Here is a 19,320-nt window from a genome sequence, read left to right on the forward strand (position 1 = left end):
GACTGTGGTGAATACAGAGAATGGTGAATTTATATGAGTAGAGGTAAGGAATATGCTGCAAGAGTGTCTGAAAAGAGGACTAGAAAGGGAAGTTGGAGACCAATTGTGAAGGGACTGGTGTACTCTGCTAAGAAGTTTGGACTTTAACACATAGGCAGTGGGGCACTACTAAATGCTGTTAAACAAGGGAGTAGGGTAAGCAGCTCTTTTCTTTATAAAGAGGTCACAGAGTGGAGTCGGGGTAGAGACAGTTTGTTCCAGGGTCCCACGTACATTAGGGCTTGACATCTATTTCCTATCATCGTTCCCAGTTGGGGAATTCTTTCCTTCCTCCATTTTCTCCTCTTTTATTCCACAAAAATGTGGTGAGCACTTGTCATAAAGCAGGCTCTGAGTTAGGTCCTGGGAAAATACAAATGAGTAAAAACCACTCTCTGCTCAGAGAAGCTTATAGTCTGGTTTAGTTATTCCCAAACTCCATACTAGAGTATTCACTGGTCCATTTCACTACCATGGTGAAATGAGAAAAAAAAAAGAGGACAATGCAATTAGTCTTTAAATAAAGCTAAATATATTCAGTATAAAACCTCTCCTCTTTAATGTGAGGTTACATTCGTATGTTCACACTTTCCTGAAAAGGTGATGGTTTTTTTCTTTTAAGTTTACTTATTTGGCAAAATGAAAAGTCAGCCATATCTCAAAAATTGTGTGTGTGAGGGAAATCTACTGGTGAAGGTTAACTTCCTCATTCCAGCAGTGAGACTAAGAAAAGGCCTTTTTCATCCAAAGGAGTGGACCTATGCAGGGAACAAGGATTTACCAGTAATGACTGAGACAAAAGCAGGCTCTCATGCTACTTCCCACCCTCCCTAGACTCAGAAATAAGGGAAGGGGAGAGTCCCTGGTCCTAAGAGAGTCATAAATAAACCCTAAGAGGGTTCATAAATCTCCTCTCTAGAGAGCAGCTGCTTCTCCTGACAGCATTGAGGGGATAGCTGATGTTCCAGGAGCTCATAGGCCCAGGACATCTGGGTTCATCTCCTCTAGTGGGGGGAAGGACAACAACTCTACAGAGAGATCCAGCAAGTGTAACAGGAAAAGCTGGTGAAACAGAAACAGTCTGCTCCAGATTGAGAAGCCTCTGGCTCTGTCTTTTATGGGGTAATGGAATGTGGTCACCAGCTTTTATCAAAATTAACCAGGCATTCAGGTTTTCCATGGCCCAGGCACAAATAACCCACCCACCAATCCCTTTAATCATATCACTTAGCCAGTCTCCCTCCTGCGATCAGCAAAGCATTAGCACCTAAACTCAAACTACTACACTATAACAAGACTGCATCATCCTGTTTATAGCTTAGGGCTTATGGGTTTGAACTAATTTAGGAATCTGTTTGGGGACCAAACAGAGAAAGTCTTGTTGTGAGTTTGCAGTTTGCTTAGTGAGTAGGATGCAATGCATGTGTGAAATCCAGAGGTTGGGGAGCCATTGGTCTTGTAGGAGAGTCAGACATATAAGCAATTATTTCAGTACAATGTAATAATTGCATGTACAAAGGCACAAAGAACCGTGGTATAGGAGGAGAATGATGAGTTTAGTATGAGTAGAGGAAAGGTATATTTGGTGGGAGTTTCTGAAAAGGGGACTAGAAAGGAAGGGTGGAGTCAGATAGTGAGGGGCCAGACCAGGATGGATTCTTAGGAAGCAGAGCTGAGGCGAGAGCTGCTGACCAAGGGACTAGGGAGGTGGGGGGAGGCTTTCCCAAGGAGCAGGCCCTTGGGATGGGTCTCTTGCCTAGCCCTCTCTTTAAGGCTCTCTTCTCTTCTTCCTTTCCTCCTGCCCCACATTTCCTGTGATGCCAGGCCCAGAACATCCTCGCAGCCTGCTGCTCTAATTACTTCATTCCATTTTAATTCTGCTGAGTTAGGAGCCTCTGAACTCAAGAGGAAATTCACACAAAATACCCGACAAATTGAATGTGCTGGCATTTCAGAAATACGTCTGACCCTATCTGCCCCTTCATGTTCCCTTCCTCTAGCACTGCCTCGACCAGCAGCAGATTGAAAAATCAAGGGTAGGATGTGCTGATGAGAAGAGGTGGTGGAACTGATGGAGTAAGATTTTGGGTTTAACTAACTTATTTGAGCCATTACCTTTTAGGGGAAGAGAGAAGGACAGGGTGAGGTCTTTCTGATAGGTGGCTTTCCCTAGACCCTTTTGGAAACTTATGGGGTCCATCTCTGCAGCTCCAAAGCATTATGGGTATATGTGAGTTGTAATGTTTCCTCTTCCCTAGAGATATGTGCAAATTAGGAGAGATACCTTATTCCAAGCTGTTTATTGATGGAGATGGATAGAATGACCTCTTAAAACGAGGGGATTTCAGTTTATAAATCAGCAGTTCTCAAATTTTTTGCTGTCAGGATTCCTTTACAGTCTTAAAAATTATTGAGGGGACTTCCCTGGTGGTCTGGTGGTTAAGATTCTGCGATTCCAGTGCAGGGGGCACGGGTTTGATCCCTGGTCAGGGAAGCAAGATCGCACATGCCAAGTGCCATGGCCAAAAAAAAAAAAAAAAAAAAAGAAGGAATGTGATTTCCAGGTAAGACATCTAATCTAAGATACGCTTACTGTTTTGAATTTACACTTACTTAAATAAAATTCGCCTTTAGAAAAAAAATTATTGAGGGCCTCCCAGAGCTTTTGTTTGTGGGTTATACTATCAGTATTTACTGTACTAAAAATTAAAATTGAGAAATTAAAAGAATATTTATTAATCCATTTAAAAATAACAATAAAGCATTACATGTTTAACAAATATTTTGGTGACAGAAAAACTATATTTTACAAAACAAAAAAATTAGTGATAAGATTGGCATGTTTTATATTTTTGCAAATCTCTTTAATATTCAGCTTAATATTAGAAGATACCTGGATTCTCACTTCTGCTTCTGCATCCAATCAGTGTCAATATGTTGTTTTGGTTGAAGTATATGACGAAATTCTGGCCTCAGAGAGTTGGAAAAGGAAGAAGTATTTTAGCTTTCAAATAATTGTGGTTATTTTTCTTTGATACTACACCAAAACTCGATACATGGTAATTTCTTTTTTTTTTAAATTTTTTAAAATTTATTTTTTATACAGCAGGTTCTTATTAGTTATCTATTTTATACATATTAGTGTATATATGTCAATCCCAATCTCCCAGTTCATCCCGACACATGGTAATTTCTTAAAGATCAGTTGCAATGTGGAATCTGAAACCATATCAATCAATTCCTACTCTATTACATTAAAATCCATTGGTTTACCTTGCACTTTAAATAAATTTAGTAACATCATGCATTGGTCACTTGGAAAATACAGATCCTCTGAGTTATACAGATCTTCCAAATGTTGATACATTTCATTTACAGTATTTTAAAAATCACATTCATTGTATCACCATCAATCTCATCAGAGATATCTTTAAGCATTGGGAAGCCATCAAGTTCTTGGTGGCAGATATAAGTGTTCCAAATTCTAATTTTCGCTTGAAATCTTGAATTTTATCATGGGCAACAAATGCTGTTAGTTGTTTTCCTTGAAGTGACAGGCTAAGTTTGTTCATTTTTGGGAAACTGTCTGCCAAACACTCAAATCTGAATAATCTTAGTTTGTCTTCCAGTCATTCTAACAAGTAAAAATGATGTTCCATGAAAAAGGAGGGTAATTCAGCTTGAAACTCAAAAAATTGCCAAAGTGCTTTTCCTAGAGACAACCATTATACTTGAGATACAGCAGAAGTGCTTTATGTGTGCTTCCTATTTCCCCAGACAGAATATTAAAAAGATGTGCTCAAGGGTTGAGATTTAGTAAAAATTAATAGGGTTTACAGTTTTATCAAGGACAGTCCTAAGTTAAAGTGAAAAATTTTTTTACTGCAGTGAAGAATACAAGAACTACTTGTACAGTTTAGTGCCATTGCAAGGTGCAAGCTAGTTTACCCACTATTGCTTTTGCACCATCAGTGCAAATGTCAATACAGTGAAAAAGGAGAATAATGTCTTAACTGTGTTATGAAAATAGTTTTGACCTTATGGACCTTTAGGGTCTTGGGGACCTCCCAGTGGGCCATGGATCATACTTGGAAAACCACTGCCCTAAACCCTGTGGCCACGTTCCTCAGGGTTTGACTCTAAGTCCTCTTTTCTTCTCACTCTCTGCTCTCTCCTTAGGCAAACTCATCTACTGCCTTTGAACTGCTTTTGAACAAAGGACCCACACACTTATTATCCCTAGCTCTGACCCCTGCCTGGAGCTGGAGACTCATGTATCTAGCTGTCAACCTTGGCGGTTGGATGTCTCAAAGGCTCCTGAAGCAACCTAAGACTTTGCTTGTGGTCTTCTCCCTGGTTTTCTTCCATCAGGTTATACAAGCTGGAATCCTTGTTTTCACCACATTTGCCCCCCTCCATATCCAATCAATCACCAAGTCCTGTTAATTTTACCTCCTAAATATCTTTTTAGTCCATAACTTCTCTCTATCACCACCACCACTACCGAAGTTAGAGGCACCCTTATCTCTTGCTGGAATTACCACAACAGTCTCCCTTCAATCCATTCTCCTCATGGTAGCTGAGTGATCTTTTCAAAACACGTATTTGATCCTGCCAAAACTCTGCTTAAACCCTTTAATGACCTCCATTGCTCTCAGGATGAAGGTAAAAATCTTTAACATGGTCTGACTCCCCAATCAGGGGAGGTTAGGTTCTTTGGTATATGCTCTCCTTAAACATGATCCTTTCCTTCACAGTGTTCATCATGGTTTGTACTTATATATTCATGAGTGGAATTATTTGGTTAGACTGTAAATTCCCTCCTTGATGAGACTGTAAGTTCCAAGAAAACAGATATTTTATAAATATTTACTGAGTTAGTGATCAAATGAGGCCTAGGACAATTCCTTTGAGCATAGATTAACCACTGAAAAATGTCATCTGCTCAGGTCCCTGGGTTGGGGGAAGACCTATTTTTATTTTTACTGTCTCATAGCATTTATTTCAAAGAAAAATGCTGCCTTGTGCGAGGCTTTCCATCAAAGCATCCTCCTAAGCGTGGGGACACATCAATCTTCCTTTTGACATAGAAGCCCTCTTTGCTCCCTATCACTCATGCTGCCAATGGCTCTTGGAGAGAGTTAGCTAGCAATTCTGGCCCTTCAGGAATGTAAAGGAGGACACATCTCTCTCTCCCACTAGGTGCTTGGCTAGGAGGCTCATTTCAGCAGAAGAGAATAAAGTATGTCAAGTGGAGGTGCCAAGAGGGAAACAAAAAGAGGATGAGTCATAATGTTTGTCCTCAGGGAGACTTCAATCTGCTGTAGAAAACAGAACCCCATCTTGGGTTTTTTTGTTTTCTTTATTTTTGTTTTTTTTTTAGCTGGGGTCGATATAGAACTGGAAGTGGTCCTTCCTACAGGAGGGAAGGGAAACAGTGTTTATTAAGCACCTGCTGTGTTCTTAAGCAACGACCAGGCACTTTGACTGTTGTTCTCTCATTTAGTCTTTACAACAACCCTATGAAGTAAGAATTATTTTCCCGCTTGTTTAGATGAGAAAACAACTGAGGCCCAGAGAGGTAGTGTAAGCAACACAGTCAGAATGGTATATTAGGTCTGTTTATCCACCCACTCCACATTCCCCTTGTGACTCTGTACTGGTCAAAACTTGGCTGCAGGCAATGTCATATACCACATGACACCCCTCACCCCAATGCCTTAAACTACCACTTACCCACTTCCATCCCCCTCCGCCCTTAGGTGATTGAACCAGAGGGAGGTTCTGACCCAAGGTCAGTCAGTTCATGGGCTAGCCAGTCACCTCTAATTTATGGTCCAGTGGAAAAAAGATAAGTTGAGCCAATCTGATTCCCTCTATTAGAAACCTCAACCTAAAGCAAAGAGTTCCCCAGCAGCAACCAGAGCCTGCAAGAGAAGCAAACTTGCCCGGTGCAGCTGAATCACATTAGCAGTGAGTAGAGCCTGACAAGGAAGAGCCATGACCTCCAGTTGCTGAGGAGCCTTGAATCTAGACTCCTCCCCAGCTCCAGTGCCTGCCCCTGGAGGCCCTATGTGGCTCCTCATGATCTGACACTAACCTTATATGCTTGAGCTAACTTGAGGGGGGGGGGGGCTCTTTTCCCATAAGAGTTGGACTCACAGGGTTATACAGTGACAGAGTGAGAATCTGAACCCAAGCTCATCTGACTGCATAGCCTGTACTCGTCTCATTTTTCCACACTGCAGAGGGGGAGTCCCTGAGCAGTTCAAGGGCCCAACACCATGGGAATGAACAATAGTCAACTTTGGAGAGAGGTACCAAGTTAAAAAAGAAAGTGTGAGGGACTTCTCTGGCGGTCTGGTGGTTATGATTCTGCCCTTCCACTGCTGGGGGTGCAGGTTCGATCCCTGGTGGGGGAACTAAGATTCCGCATGCCGTGCAGTGCGGCCAAAAAAAAGGATGTGTGAGGAACACTTTCCTGCTGGGTGCTGTGAGGTGGTCAAAAGATTGATTAATAGCGGCTGGCCTTGCTTTGGGATTCCTTCCTGAGAAGTACGCACCATGCTAGCTAGAGGCCCTTGCACTGCCAGTTACAGTTCAGTGTGCAACATCATGTGTGAAGTGACTAGTCATCAGTGACATCACTCAGTGATGCCGCTCCCATAAAGGCCCTAGACTTTGGGCAGGTCAGAGTGAGGAACTACAGAGAGCACAGGCTTTGGAACTGGGCAGATTGGGATTCAAATCCTCTTCCTGCCTGTCTGTCCTTGGGAAGGGCAGCACTACTTTCCCAGTCTGTTCTTGTATCCTCATTGGCAGAAATGGAGAAAAGTCCTACCTCGCAATAAGGATTATGAGATAAACATGCAAGACCCTACACTGGGGGAGTTAGTGTTTGATAGGTACAGTGTTTGAGTTGGGTAAGATGAAAATGCTCTGGAGAGGGATGGTAGTGATGGTTGCACAACAATGTGAATGTACTTAATGCCACAGAACTGTACATTTAAAAATGGTTAAAATGGTAAATTTTATGTCATGTATACTTTACATTAAAAAAAAAAGGCTTTAAATTGGTCTCCCATTAGCAAGTGCTTTGTAGATGCTGGTTTCCATTTTCATCCCCTGTGGCAGAAGCCAAGGTCCAGTAACTCCTGGTGCCCTTAACCCAAGGCAACCCTCTGGCCTCTCCTCCAAGACCATGAGGCATGGGGCCCACCACAGCCCCTGCCCTAGAGAGCTGGAGGCCCATCAGGGCAATGAAGTAAAGTCCCCAGACTTGGGAAGTCAGGACACAGCTATGCACTTTCTAGGGCAAGAGGCCAAGACTTGAAGCTGCTGAGGCAGAGGAGGACTGGGTTTGAGACTTGACCAGGCCCAGCCTCAAGATGCTTGGCTACGGGGCAGTGTCCAGTGCTCTGACTGCTGAGGCTCTCTGCCCTGGAGAGGAGCACCAGAGAGAGTGGGTGGTTGATCTGCATCTCTGTTGGAAATTCCAGAGCTTTCTGGGAGGGCTCCTTTCTCTGTAGCCATCAGTTTTCTGATCACACCACTTGCGATGCTCATTGTGTGCTGTGTGGAGCTGGGCTGGTGCCCCCACCCCTTCCTCACAGTAACCTCCCTGCCTCCCCCAAAGTTGCACGTATGTTAGTATGATAATGCTGTGATAATGACCAGGAGATGACTTCAGGTAACTGATTAGGCCTTCTGGAATGGCATCTGAGGCACCTCTTTAATTTTCCCTGGTGAGGAGGCAGCCAGGGCCCAGGGCTGGAGCACAGGCGCTGGCTGGGAAATTGCATCCGGGAAAGCACTGAGGGGGAAAATTGGAAGTATCAGAATTTCCCAGGTTGCTGTTCCTTAGGGGCCAAACATCGTTAGCAGCAGCACTAATTATGATCCAGGAGTGTCAGGCCTGGCTGCCTAGCCTACCCAGGCAGTCCTTGAAAGCGGCCTTGGGAGCCAGCAGGGCAGAGGTATAGCTGCAGGGAGACCTGGGAAGCTGGGAGAGGAGAGACTGCAGGGTCATTCAGACATGTGGGGAAGGGGAGCTGGTTAAGTTTCAGTGGCTGGGTGCCCTCCTGTCCTTCAGAATGCTTGGGACTGTGATAGGAAGGGTGGAAGTCAGATTGCCGGAATGATTTCTACCTGATGGGAATTGAGAGTTGTCTCCACTTCCTCTCTTTTCATTCTCTCTTGTCCCCAATGCTCCCCTGAAAATTCTCTTGTCAATGTCACTGGTGGCTTCTCATTTCAGCGGGATCTCTTAGTCCTCCTCTTACTCATCCTAGCAGCAACATCTGACACGGATGGTTGCTCGTTTCTTCTTCTTCTTTTTTTTAAAAGATTTATTTATTTACTTATTTTGGCTGCATTGGGTCTTTCTATTTATTTATTTATTTGTTTGTTTATTTATTTATTTATGGCTGTGTTGGGTCTTCGTTGCTGCGCGGGCTTTCTCTAGTTGTGTTGAGCGGGGGCTACTCTTCGTTGTGGTGCGTGGGCTACTCAACGCAGTGGCTTCTCTTGTTGCAGAGCACAGGCTCTAGGTGTGCGGGCTTCAGTAGTTGTGGCTCGCGGGCTTTAGAGCACAGGCTCAGTAGTTGTGGTGCGTGGCCTTAATTGCTCCGCAGCATGTGAGATCTTCCCAGACCAGGGCTCGAACCCATGTCCCCTGCATTGGCGGCAGATTCTTAACCACTGAGCCACCAGGGAAGCCCCTGCGTTGGGTCTTTGTTGCTGCACATGGGCTTTCTCTAGTTGTGGCGAGCCGGGGCTACTCTGTTGCTGTGCGCGGGCTTCTCATTGTGGTGGCTTCTTTTGTTGCAGAGCACAGGCTCTAGGCGTGTGGGCTTCAGTGGTTGCAGCACACAGGCTCAGTAGTTGTGGCTCGCGGGCTCTAGACTGCAGGCTCAGTAGTTGTGGTGCAAGGGCTTAGTTGCTCTGTGGCATGTGGATCTTCCCAGACCAGGGATCAAACCTGTGTTCCCTGCATTGGCAGGTGGATTCTTAACCACTGCTCCACCAAGGAAGTCCCTCTCGTTTCTTCTTAAAACATCCTCTTCCTTTGGCTTCCCAGACACTCCTCTCTCATTTCTCTTCCACCTCCTCAGTTTCCTGTGCTGGCTCCTCATTTCCCCCATCTCTTATGCCCTAGGACTGTCATCACACCTTTGTTGTTTCTCCACTCTCCCTAGGTAATCCCATCTATCTTAGGACATTAAAGTCAGCTACATGTTAATGACTCCCAAATGGATATCTTCAGCCCCTACATCTCCGCTGAACGGTAGACTCATATCCAGCTGCTGCTCGACATCTCCCTGTGAGTGTTGCTCATAGTCCACTCAGACTCACTGTCCCCCAGTCTTCTCCACGGCAATAAATGCAACTCTACCAGATACCAAACTTTGGTGTCATTCCTGGATCCTCTCTCTCTTTCACGCCTCCTTATCTAATTCCTCAGAAAATGTTGTCAGTTCTACCCTTTAGGTTATCTCCAGAATCTGGTCACTTATCTCCAGTTACACCATTCCCACCCTCATCAGAGCCACCATCATTACTTGCCTAGGCAGTTGCAGTCACCTCTGAATTGGTTACAATTTAGATTAGGCGGCTACATCAGAGTCTCCAAAATATAGTGTTTTGTACAAGATAGATTACTTCTTTCTCAAGTATGAACCTGTGCATAAGTGGTCTGGGCTTGATACAGTCACTCCATAATGTCAGGGATCTTAGCTTCTCGTGGCTTGCTGCTCTGTCATCTTCAACATATAACTTCCATTTTGTGGCCTAAGATAGCTGCTCCAGCTGCCACTTTCATGTCTATGAGATTCCAGTCCATGGAGAGGGGAAAAGGAAGAAGTGGATGGCAGTCCCCTTCCTATAAGAACATGACCTGAAAGTTGCAGATATCCCTCTGCTCACATCCCATCTGTCAGCATTTTGTCACATGGCCACACTTAGCTGCAAGGGGGCTTGGGAAATGTAGTCCTTTTTCTGAGCAGCATTGTGCCAAGCTAAAATGTGGAAGGAGAGACTGAATTTTGGGGGAAAATAAGTGGACTCTGCCATAGCTCCTAAGTGGTTTTCCTGCTTCTGCTCTACTCCCTACAGGTTGTTCTCAACACAGAAGCCAGAGTAGTCTTGTAAAATCAGAACATGTCACTCCTCTGTGCAGAACTTTCTAATCACTTCTCTCTCACTAGGAATGAATTCTAAAATCCTTACCATAGTCTACAAGGTCCTATGTAATTTGAGCACCATTCTCTCTCTGATCTTATCTCCTATGATCTCCCCATTGTTTACTTCACTCCAGGAATGCTGGACTCCTTGCAAAATGCCTCCACTGCAGGGCTTTTGAATTGCTATTCCCTCTGCCTGGGATGCTGTCCCCTCAGATAGCTGCAAGTCTAGCTCCTTCACTTCCTTCAGGTATCTGCTCAAATGCTACCTCCTCAGAATAGCTTTTCTTAACCCCTATTCCCACCATCCCTAGCCCCCTTACCTACTTTGGTTTTTTTCCAAGACAATTAACACCACCTGAAATATATGTTTCTCCCCACTAGGCTATAAGATCTATGGTCCACATATAGCAGGTGTGCTATAAATTCTTGTTGAATGATTGAATGAATGGATGAAGATGGCAGTGCCTGGGATCAAAGGTGGCAGGACGGGGCTTCTTTCCTAATCCTTTCAGGGAGGACCCATTTCTTGATCTCTGTGGTGGTTCCATTTTGGAAACAGAGACTAGTTAGTTTCTTGCTTCTGGGCACTCCCTTCAGTTCAGTTTATCAAATATTCATTAGGCAGCTAGTGCGTTAGGTATTTACTACGGTGGATATAAAAGGAGAATAAGTACTATAGATTAGTACTGGCCCTCAGGAAACTTACAGGTTGGTTAAGAGCCTAAATTTTGTCCTTTTTTTTTTTTTTTTGTGCAAGTCTGGCCATTCAGGTGCAGTATAAAAGATCAGGAAAAGAGTGATTCCTCTCTTTCTTTATGGCAGCACTGTGAACTGGTTTGGCCTAGGTAGGGGGAGAGGGGTGGGTGGGTAGGAAGAAAGGCTGCCTTAGTATAGATTATAGTTTTAGGTTATGATGGGCTTCTGTCTCTTACTCTTTATGGAGTAGGGCCTTACTCACTGCTGGTCTGCTTAAGAAATAGTTTGAAATAGTTCTCATTCAATGGATGAGGGGAAAAGACATAAGACACAGCAGGTAGCCAGAGGGCTAGGGAGATGGAGTGGAGGGATGGGAGTTTTAGGGGGGCCCAGCTGAAGGGAAAGGTAGCTCAGAAAAGCTGAGCAGGAGATAAATTACCATTATCCTTTCCTGCTCTGGGCAAAATGCAAAAGGTCAGGGTTGGTTATTTTCCCCAGACTCCTCTGTGCAGGGCCACTTAGACACTGTTCTGACATTTATAGTCCAAGAAGATCAGAGGACTCCTCTGAGGCCTAGCTTTGGATTTCCACATTGGGAAAGTTCCTTTTTTTTTTTCCCCTTTGGATGAGGCTGCTTGTTGCATCCCCCCCTAATTCTCCCTTCTCTTGACATTTCCCTTCCATCTGAGAGGTAGAGCCATGAGCAGTGGCTCTTAAACTTAAACAAGCATTGGAACTACCTGGAGGGCTTGTTAAAATAAGATTGCAGGTTGTCACAGCCAGAATTTACTAATTCAGTAGGTCTGGGGTAGGGCCTGAGAATTTACGTTCATAGCAAGTTCCCAGCTGCTGGTCCCAACCACACTGGGAAAACTGCTGGCTTAGAGCAACTAATTTGGGTCTAAAGGTGTCCCATCCCTGACCTTCCACTCCAGTCCTTTCCCCTAATTCCCCAGCTACCAGGAAGTGGGCCTTGAGTTATCACAAGATTAAATTAGATGTCAAGGATTTCCTGATTATCAGGGTTATTGGCCAAGGCAGTCCCAGTCCCAGGAATCACCCTCCCTGTGAATCCTTGACAATCTCCTCTACTCCCATATGTCTGGGTGCATGCAGATCTGGTTCCCCCCCACCCCCACCCCCTGCCATGCATGAAGGTCAGGGGAGGCCCTCCTCAGGCAGGGAATCCCTGGATCTGAGAGTTGCAGAAACTGTTGCAGGTGGAGGATTGGAGAACAATAGATGCAGAGTAAGCAGAGGGAACCCCCTCCCCCCCTAGATTTCTGTTTCTTTGAGATTTAACCTTCTTTGAGATTAAAATATTTGTTTCTTCCTGGGCTTTGCTCATGCCCATGACTGGGAAACCATTTATGCTTAATGTCCCCAACCCATTAGCAGCCCAGCATGGGGCTCTGCTAATCAGGCTCCTTAATGGCTGCGCTGTGAAGAGTAAGGTCGTGAGTGTCTGCACCAGCTTCCCAGCCTCAGCTAGAGAGAAGCATCTAGACAAAGATCAGGGCCTAGATAGGCTCAGAGGTATCCTGAGAATGATTCACGCCAGTGTAGCAGGCCCATCTAATTCATGGTAACCTGTCTTCCCACCTCCATTTTGGTAGAGATGCCAGATTAGGCCCCTTGGTCACCTTGGCTGAAATAAGAAGACACCCACCCCACCCCCCGCCCCCACTCCAGCCTTCTCTCTCCTGCATTAGAATACAGTGAGCTTCTCTGGAAGCATATTCCTGTACCAGTGACCCTCATCCAAAATTTGTTGAGCACCTCTGTGCATGAAAGTCTCTCTCCCGCATCACCTGCTTCCCCCTTCAAAATCCAAAAGCCTATTTGTTCTGTCACCAGATAGGTGATGAGGGCCTTTGGCCTGGAATCTGGGGAATCCCTGAGGACCATTTAACTCTAAAAGACCCTGCAGTTCTGTGCTGGCTACTATTTCTGCAGCTGCTCTTTTTTTTTCTTTTTTAAATATTTATTTATTTATTTGGCTGTGCCGGGTCTGAGTTGTGGCACGTGGGATCTTCTTTGCGGCATGAGGGATCTTTAGTTGCGGCATGTGATCTCTTAGTTGCAGCATGTGGGATCCAGTTCCCTGACCAGGGATCGAACCTGGGCCTCCTGCATTGGGAGCATGGGGTCTTAGCCACTGGACCACCAGGGAAGTCCCTCTGCAGCTGCTCTTAAAGAATTTGTGTTCTGTGGCTTTGATCTACAGAGCGTATATTTGTAGTGCCCTCATTTAAGGGTAACCAGATAATCGCAGAGAGGAGGCCATGCCTTGAAGCCCATCTCAAAGTATTTGTCTCTTGCTCTCTTGACATCTCATGATGCATTTGATCCGACTAGATAACTCAAACTACTGGCAGTTCCATAAGGCCCTGAGATGGAAAGATATTCTCTCCCCCACCCCAACTACCCCCTTCAAAGAAATACTTGAGAGAAGAGATGAGTTTCTACTATTAAGAGGCATGGAGGGAGGCAGCAAGTGCCAGTGACTGGTTCCTGCTTGCCCTCCCCTCATTTCTGGGAACTCCAGGGCCTGGGAGAGGTTGAGCACCTCTAAGGGGGACCCCAACACTGAGCCTCAACAGCCATCAGAATCACAGGGCTGGATAATGCTGACTTTTCTCCCTCCAGGCAGGGAGAGCCCATATGGGCACCTGTATTTTAAGCCACCAATAAGCAGGCTGGTTGGCCAAGAGCTTGCAGGCCTCCTCTTTCCCGCTTTTTCAGCCTCAGGTCTAAGCCATGGGGAACCCTCTCCAATCTGCTGGAACAGACCATCACAAGCTGCTCCTGTTGTGGTCTGGGCTGCCAGCTCCCCAGCCTGCTGCTGCTGGAAGAAGGCTGCAATGTCAGTAATCAGTCCACAACATCCCTCCACATGCCAGCCCTTTGTGGGGGAGGGGAGCCCATTTGGAAAGAATCACATCTGAAGCAGGCAGTTTGGAGAGGCTTGGGGAGAATGGAGGAAGGGAGAAACGCTCAGGTCGCCAATTGGGCAAAGCCATGTTTTAGCAAGGACACGTTGTGTCCATACTTATCCTGTAGCCCAGCCTTCCCACATGGCCTGTTCAGGTCCATCTGCCCAGTTCTCATACCCTCTACTGCTCCTGGGCCCTGGAGAAATGTCAGCATTTCCCTTCTTTGTCCCTTCTGCCTCCTGGGCCCCACCTGGCCCATCCCCAAGATGTACAAACATCCAGCTGGAGACTGGCTTGGAGGCAGGCAGTGTAAGCAGGGCAGGGGCTAGAACTGTAGTTTTGAGCTGATGATACTGTGTTCCAGAGCCAAGGGTAGGTGGACATACTTAGCAACTGAAATGTTACCTGTTTCCTGGCCTCCTACCCTACCAGGACATGATCTTCCTGAAGCAGACTTTATTTTATTTTTTTTGGCCGCACTGCGTGGCACGTGAGATCTTAGTTCCCCAACCAGGGATCGAACCCGCACCCCCTGCAGTGGAAGCACAGAGTCTTAACCGCTGGACCGCCAGGGAAGTCCCCTGAAGCAGACTTTAGTGGTAGAAGACCAGTGCTTGATTCAGATCTGTGCCTTTTCTAGCTGGTAGCTTTGGGCACGTCAACTCCTGTGAGTCTTTACTTCCTCAACTGTAAAATGAGGGCATTAAGTAGGGTAATTTGAGAAGGAATGAGTAAACTGGGAACTGCAGTACAGATCTTAGTTATCATTCTCATGCCCTGCCCTTTTGGGTGCCCCTGGATGCTGATCACACAGGGGACGCTCTCTTGTCTGCCTGAGGGGTCAGGATGCTCTGAGGAGCAGCCCCACCCTGTCCGGGAGCAGCCAGAGCCCTGAAACCTCCAGGAAGGGGTGCTTAAACCCATATCTGTGTTGTTTTTCCAAGGACCCAAGGGAGTGGGCTGGCTTGAAGATAACTGTGGTCACAGGAGACGCTGTGGGGTGCCGGGGTGGGGGTGGGTCTCATTTCCTTCACTTTGCCCCAGAAGTCCCCAGAGTATGTGTGTGCAGAGTTTTTCTCCTGCCTGGCCCTGGCCAGGTTTGGAGGAGGAATCCCCACTGAAGATTGATGTCACAGACTTGCCTTCCCCTCCCCCAGCCTCACCTTTGGTGATTTAAAGAAATTATTTGGACACAGTAGTTAACGGAAGTAGGTTGCTAGTGTGTGGGCGAATTCATCACTGTCTCCCTGCATTCCAAGAGCAGATCTGTCTTTCAGGGTGAGATATCCCCGTGTGACTTTCTAAGGTCTGAGAAATACAGGCTACCTTCGGAGGGCAGAGTTGGGGGCAGGCTGGACAGGGATTTGGGGAAGGTGGGGTGACTGCAAAGTGGCTGTAGGGGTTGGCTGGGAGGTCTTTCCCTTTTGGTTCTTTAATTATGGGAGAAGGGAGGCAGAGGGCACTGCTGTGTAGGCACTGCTGGGAATGTTGCTGCCCCAGACCCACCCCCACCCCGAGCTGGGAAGTAGGCATATCCTCTGCAGTCCACTCCTCAGGGTGAGGAGGGCTGTTTTTGCAGCTGTCAGGTGGCAGTGATGAAAGAGGTGGAGGGGAGGGGAGGTAAAGGGAGGTTGTCTGATGAGGTCATGCTCTGGAGGGAAGAGGACTGGCTCTCCTCCCTTCCATTCCCCCATTCGACCAGCTCAGCACTTCCTGGAGGTAGCACTCAGACAGCGAGCTGTTTTGAAAGCACAGAGACCTAGTGCTAGAAGGCTTGGAGGCTGGGAGGGGGGCTGTGAAAAGGGGAAGATAATTATGCAGGTAGGGCAGAAGTCTCTGACCAGGAAAGGACTGCTGCCCTGCTACAGCCCCACAGCCAGCCAGGCCTTCCCCACAATCTAAGCACACATGTGTGTACGTGTGCATGCACACTCACGCCTACATTTAGTGGGAGCGCAGAGATGCAGCTATGAAATGCTTACAGGGAAAATGACTAGAGACAGTGCTGAGGCTTGTTCCCTACCTCTCTAGCCAGTCAGATGGCTTCTCAGATATTTACTTGGGTCTTAGCTGGTCATCTCTCTACCCTTATTTTACTCCTTTCTCTTCTCTAGGTTTCTCGGTGTCCTGTCTCTTTTCCCCCCTCCCTCACTGTCTCTGATCTTGAAAACGAGAAGTGTTGGAAGAAGACCCTCCCTTCTAGCTGCCACTATTTAGGATGCAGCAAGATGGATTTAAATCAGGTTAAAGAAAGAACTAGGAGTGGGGAGTAGTGGGTGGTCAGGACAGAAGGCAGCCACTAGGGGTGGAGGTGGGGGGCTGTGGAACCCTATAGACTCATAGAATGGTGGAGCTAAAGAGACCTGAAGAATCTTCTAGTGTCTCTTGAGCTTACAGATGTGGAGCTGAAGGTGCTTTTGAAAACAGCTATTATTATCTGTATTATCAATGGTAAATTTGGTCATGTCTCCCTGGCACCTAAGGGAGTTGCTGGGGAGAAGCGGGGTCTCTCCTGTGCTCCCCGAGGTTGGCAGATCTTCCACCACTCACTCACTGAGGTGATTCACTGAATGTGGCACAACCTCTTCTCTCCGAGGCTCAGAGGAGGCGGCTGATTTTGCTATGTGACATGTGACTTTTCTCCTAAGGCCAGGGACATCTACAGACTGGACAGCCCTCCTCTGAGATCTGGGCATGTGCCCAGAGGCCAGGCTACAGGGCCCCGGTGTGTTGTCCTTTTCCCAGGTCGACTGCTCTCTGGACGTTCCTCTCCTCAGTGACCCCTGGGGAAATCCAGCTCTGATTCACGCTCTGGCAGTGAGTAAAGGGGGCAGCATAAAGCGTGGCCCCTTCTGTTGGAGCAACTAGAATTGGCTTTCACTCCTTCCTTCCTCCACTCCCAACTGGCTTCAGACAAGCCAGACAGCAGGGGGCACTCCTGGGTCATCCTAGGAGAGGATTCTGTGGGGCCACCTTCAGCCTGGACTCTGAGAACATTAGAAATTTTGTCTGTCCACCTGTCATTCTGAGGGTGAGCAGGGGAGACCCTTTGAGAGTTGGAAGCAATCTTTTTCTAGCAGGCAGAGACAGAGACTTGAGAGAAAAATCGCTTTTCTTAACTGTGCCTGAGACTCCTTGGGCTGAAAGAAACCTGACTTCTGCCTCTGGGAGATCAGTTAGTAGGGCAGGTCTCTATCTGGGAGCCACGGCCAAGACCAGGTGGGCCCAGTTTGGAGACAGTGTAACTCCTGGCCCCTTGCTATTCCCTAACAGCTAACGCTGGTTTAGCTGTCTTTGGGGAGCTAAATTTTCTTCAGAATGACTTCCAGATTAATCTGTGTTGCTAATACCCATGCCCTGCCCACTAGGTTCTTCATCATGGCAGGGGGTAGGGAGAGGCTTTTTCTCTTTTTCCCAGACCTAACACAGTCCTCTGTGACTATTCCTGGACCTGTCTGGGAGTCTGATGGGGATGGGGTGCAGCAGGGAGTGCTGAGCAGGTCGGTGGGTTGTGGCTCATTCCTGACCTGTAGCTGACCCAGCTGGGGCTTTCTGGGCAGCAGCTGCCCTGAGGGAAAGCCCCTAAGAGAAGACTTCCCAAGGCCCCCCACTCCTGCTTTCTCTCCAGTTGTCTCCCTCAGACTTCCTCATCCCCTACCCAGTCATCCCAAAGCCACCAACCCTCAGGAATCCCTCCTCTCCAGTAACAGAGCCTGTGTGAGTATTGACTTATGGGCACAGGGATGGTAAAACGCCTGTATCAGGAGTTCTGTCTGTCCAAAGAATCGGGAGGAGGCCAGTGTATAGTGACTGGTGCGCAGGACGGGATCTCTGAGCTGGAGACAAAGGTATTGTTGCTAGCAGAGCTGAGGGCACAGGTTCAAATCTGTGAACATATTCTGGTGGAGTACATGTTCGAGTCATCCTCAGAACTGATCTCTCACTTCAGAACCCAAAATTATTGGTTCTCCCTAAAGTCTGGCTCTGCAGAAACCACCTCATCCCACAGGGCCTCAGGTTTGCTGTAAACATTAAGGCAGCAGTCCTCCAAGCTATGGAGGAGAGAAGGGTTAGCGGAATGGAAAGAAACCCAGGGTTGGAGGCCTTGGCTCCAATGTCTTGAGCATCCTGACAGCCCTAGCCCCACCTGCCCCCCACTGAGGTATCAACTCTCAAGCTCTCTAGGGCAGTAGAGGTTAGGGACTGGGCCTTCTCCAGCTGAAAATCTGCAGAGGTGAATTCCATAGCTGACCTGTAGCCTTTTCCCTGTGTCTCCCAGCTCCTTTAACCAAGACATTTTTCTGAGGTTTCACCTAAGTTCTTCCAGCTGCAGTTGTAGCCTAGGTTTTAGCTTGTGGCATACCCTGGAGACCCTGGGACACCCTCCCATGTAGTTCGTGTGCGATTGGACCAGTGAGGTACAGATGTGTGGAAAGGGCTGAGTATGAGGAAGACTGCATCACAAACCAGCCTATTCATGGGTCTCAAAGGTCAGAAGTGTGACTAGGCCCTGGAGGAGCGTTGGTGTTTCCAGAGAGGAAGATGGTGAGGGATTGGGAGCAGTCTGCAGTTGCTTGCCATATCTGAGATCTTCTTATGGAAATGAGGCCTCAGATGGACCAACAAAAGACAGGAACGAGAGGCACTGTAGCTCCACCCATGTGGTCTCTCATCCATTCTCTTGTGTCCCCTCCTCCAGCTTGGCACCTGACCCTCTGTGTAGGGACAAAACATTTTTCCATTCTAAATGACCATTTACCCCTTTCCTCCAGGATACTGATCTAGCTGGACATCAACCTAAGGCTCCTGAGACGGAAGTGAGGGAGTACAGAAGTCAAAGGCTTATTTTTGGTCCAGAGGTGAGTTAGAAGTTCACCACAATTCCAGAAGCCTCATTTTCACAGCCAATACTATTTAGGGAACTAGGAGTTTCAGCCAGCTCAGGGATAGCTTCCAGGTACATAATCTGAAGGCCCGGGGTCGGGGGAAGGGGAAAGGAGATATAGAAATCCTAATAAGAACAGCTCCAATTCATTAGGCATTTTCTATGGGGAAGATATTGTTCTAAGCATTTCACATGCTTTATCTTGTTTAATCTTCAACCCACTGAATCATGATTCCTATTTTACAGATGAGTATATGAAGGCACACATTTATAATAAAAATTAAAATACTAATAATAAGGATAAAATTTTAACAGCTAAAATTTTTTTAAAAACTGACCCAGTACCAGTCCTTGCACAAGCACATTATATGTATGATATTATTAAGTCCTGGGAATTTATCATGTTATCCCCATTTTCAGCCAAGGAAACTGAGAGAGAGAAATGACTTGCCCAAGGTCACAGAGTCTTAGAAAGTGACCAAGCCAAGAGTCAACCCACGTCTGTCTGATTCCAAAGCAGCCCATGCTCATGATCCCTTAACAGCACTGCCTCCCTCATGCAGAGAGCAGGTGGTTATGA

General features: G+C 46.8%; 1 long non-coding RNA gene across 1 annotated transcript in view; it reads left to right on the forward strand.

Annotated features, from left to right (window-relative positions):
* The window catches only part of LOC130707112 (uncharacterized), a 78,239-nt gene extending 59,525 nt beyond the window's left edge, over window positions 1-18,714 (forward strand). The window contains exon 3 of the long non-coding RNA XR_009007122.1: window positions 18,628-18,714. This is a non-coding gene — a long non-coding RNA (uncharacterized LOC130707112). The remainder of the gene's footprint in view (window positions 1-18,627) is intronic.
* Window positions 18,715-19,320: the final 606 nt, after the last annotated feature.

This window comes from Balaenoptera acutorostrata, chromosome 2 (genome assembly GCF_949987535.1).
Source record: "Balaenoptera acutorostrata chromosome 2, mBalAcu1.1, whole genome shotgun sequence".
In the NCBI taxonomy this organism is placed as follows: Eukaryota; Metazoa; Chordata; class Mammalia; order Artiodactyla; family Balaenopteridae; genus Balaenoptera; species Balaenoptera acutorostrata.